Raw genomic sequence first — 3294 nt, forward strand, 5'->3', positions numbered from 1 at the left:
GAATAAATAAGCAACCCAAAATGTGGAAAATCAATATATAATAATTGTCATCAAATCAACTTTCAGTCTTTTTGCCACACCCTAGAATTAAGAAGTTTAGCTACTCATAATTCGATCATGAACAAAGAATTCATGAATAACCTAGGGTTGAAAAAGATGAAAAATAAAAGAAACCTAGAGAGAGAAAAGAGAACGGTGGCTTACAAGTCTTTGAAATAATCCTAGCACACCGTTCTCAGCAAATAAAACGTCTATATATAGTCTAGGGTAAAAACAAAAAATAAGAAAACCAAATCTGATCGACCGGGGAAAGGCCGCGAGCCCGCGCGCGGATGTTCTATCGGCTTCCCGCTTTCCTTCCGCGATGCGGAAGGATCGGTGATAGTGTTGGGGCTGGTTTTTTGTCACATGATTTCTTCACGCGATGCGGATGAAAAACGAGCCTTCAGTTCAGTTTTTTTCTCTTTTTGTTCATCGCTTGTGGTCTTCGACTCGTCACCTCGTCTAATCTTCATATGCTCCAAAATCACTCGCTTTCAGCACAGTTTTCCATCGTTTATCATCTTCGTACCTATACACATGAAATATGACGACATAAGTTCAAATACGATTGCATCACGAATTAAGCGATAAAAGTCATAAGAGTAAGATGTAAAATGACACAAAACATGATATTTGTGCCAAATATCAGAGTGTACGGGTACGTATAAACGTACAAAAACCCTTCTTTATAATCGGTGATGGATTCGTCGTCATCGGGGGCAAACACTTGCACTGGATGTTTGTCCCATCCACACTCAGCCCGAACCCGAGGGAGGCGATCTTCTTTAATTGATGAGGGATAACGCTCACGTCGAAACCCCTATCCGATGCTTGCACCGCCTTTTCGATCGCAAATTCGTGGTTATAATTGGGCTTCGCCGGTATTATGTCCGTGGCCGTCTGTTGAGGAAGTGTCTTACCTCTGGGTTTGGGAGCAGGTGTGGTACCCGGAGATGAAGCTGAGGGTACATTATAGGAAGTAGAGTCGGTGTTCGTTGACATTTTTTGGTCAAGTATGAATTTATGAAGAGGTTGGTATGAAGATTTGAAGGTTTGAAGAAGATTTGAAGATTTAGATGAAGGCTTGAAGGTTGAGATGAATATATGAACTTGAAGGTTTGAAGATTTGAAGATTCGGGTTGAAGATATGAAGGTTTGGCTTAGAAGGACAAGAAGATTCGTGATAACGGGGAAATTCAAGCAAAGAAACGAAGATAAGAAATGTTGAAAGTGAAAAGTGAAAGGTAAAAAGGAAGCTGTAACTCTTATATAGACATTTTACCGTGGCGGTTACCGAGGCCAACCAATCGGGAGATGACACGTGTCCGAGAATTAATGAGACGTGATTTGAAGCGACGTGGCTTGAGGCGGTTTCCGAAGTTGGCCACTCGGAATGGGAGATGTTGAAAGACATGACGTGAGGCGATTGCGGTTCCCGCCTATTTTGAAGATAAGAACGAACTTACGAATGAGACCACCGGTTTGAGACTTTTCCACTTCCCGTCACTCCGGTGAAATTACGATCTGGAAAGTGTGGGGACTATTTGTATACGGTAAAAATTGGGTCAATTTGTTACCGGTAAGACCCGAGCAAAAGACAGGTTCAAATGTGTCACGACCCAATCCGAAATTGGCGACACGTGCCGAGTTTGGACACTCGTACGCCCTTATCCCACGGCTTTGATAGCAAAATAAACATATATAATATCTAATGGGTATCGTCGGATCGCGTCTTAAGCATAAGTCACAAAATATATATACAATCCCCCAATGTACACAAACTCACATAACATATCTTGAACCCACTACACATGTCTAGACCTCTCTGGGGCCCGAAAACATAAATATATGGTTACGGGACGGGGCCGTCGTGCCCACGAAATTCATATATACACATAACGTAAAAATTTCAAGCTCCGAACAAAGAGATTGAAATCGCCAAGATAGTTCTTCGGTAGATAGCCTAAGCGGGCGGATCACAAGCGTGTGTACGTACCGCGGTGAAACGCGACCCCGAAGAAAGTGGGTCGGTACGGAAAATGTGCGAATATGACAAACGGGACGTAATAAATAAAATTAAGATAAACGGAACATGCGGAGAACGAACGAGATACATAGATAATCAAAAGGTATATCGAAATCATGAATAATGCATGTAAAACATATACCAAAGCCGGCCCGTTAAAGACTATCACAAAATCGAACGTGGTCGCCCCCGACAATCGCATCACAAACCATAACGAGATCATATCATATCGAATACGATCAACAAATATCAGCATAAGCGTACATGGCACATCATACACCACAACCCGTACTATTATACACGCCTTCCACGCACCGGGGCCGGCGAACAATGCAGAGATGTGGGCCGGGCTCAGTGAAGGAAACATTGAGGCATCCACGAGCGGAGTAGTGAGAAACTAATGCAATATAAAGTATAGAACATTTACAAAGACTCGACAACATAATCCAGATGGTAGATCATATAGCGGACATTTAACAAAATCATAACATAATCTTTCCGGAGGTCACAGTAGTATGCGTCAAAATAATTTTTCTGAGATCGTTCTAAGTATCAAAATCGGTCATAAGAGTCAATAAGACAGTTATAGTCGTTGTTATTTAGTAGTTAGAAAGGTAGCTAAAAGTTTCCTTAAGTATTCATTCAAAGGTAGATCAGACGGAATATCAAGACAAAGTTCGGAAATAGTGGGTCCGCCCCGGGTTAAATAAGGTGGCGTACCCAAACAACGCATGTTGAATCTTATGATGTCACTTATGAGAGGTATAGGATAATCGGATTCTATATGTACAAGTTCTAGATACTTAAATGACTTGTCGAAACAATCGTAACATGATTAGTTCAATTCTACTGAATGAAAAAGAGGGAAATTTGGACGCGGATTCTGAGGAGTAGAGTCGCCCCCGAGGTCCGAGTCCAAGCCTACTACATCTAGGACATGCCAAGAGAAGAATAGGAAAGCTTTACATACCTTTTGCGCCTTTTACGCTCTCTCAAAACTCAAATCTTTTTCGCCCAAAACCTACAAATGGTCACATTTACTATATGTTAACTATAAGGCTTTAGGCATTCATTTTGAACCAATACTTGTCTAACAAAATTTCAATGCATCTCCCTATAAATATGACACCCCGAGAATTTAACTCGGCTCAAATGTCAACAACAACCATACCAACAACATCAATTATCAACTAAAATCGCCTACTAACATAATTAGTCTACTTTCC

The 3294-nt window shown here is 41.3% G+C and overlaps 1 pseudogene; it reads right to left on the minus strand.

Moving 5' to 3' along the window:
* The window catches only part of LOC132066082 (UDP-glycosyltransferase 74B1-like), a 5833-nt pseudogene extending 5280 nt beyond the window's left edge, over nt 1-553 (minus strand).
* Nucleotides 554-3294: the final 2741 nt, after the last annotated feature.

Source organism: Lycium ferocissimum, chromosome 8 (assembly GCF_029784015.1).
Source record: "Lycium ferocissimum isolate CSIRO_LF1 chromosome 8, AGI_CSIRO_Lferr_CH_V1, whole genome shotgun sequence".
Taxonomy (NCBI): Eukaryota; Viridiplantae; Streptophyta; class Magnoliopsida; order Solanales; family Solanaceae; genus Lycium; species Lycium ferocissimum.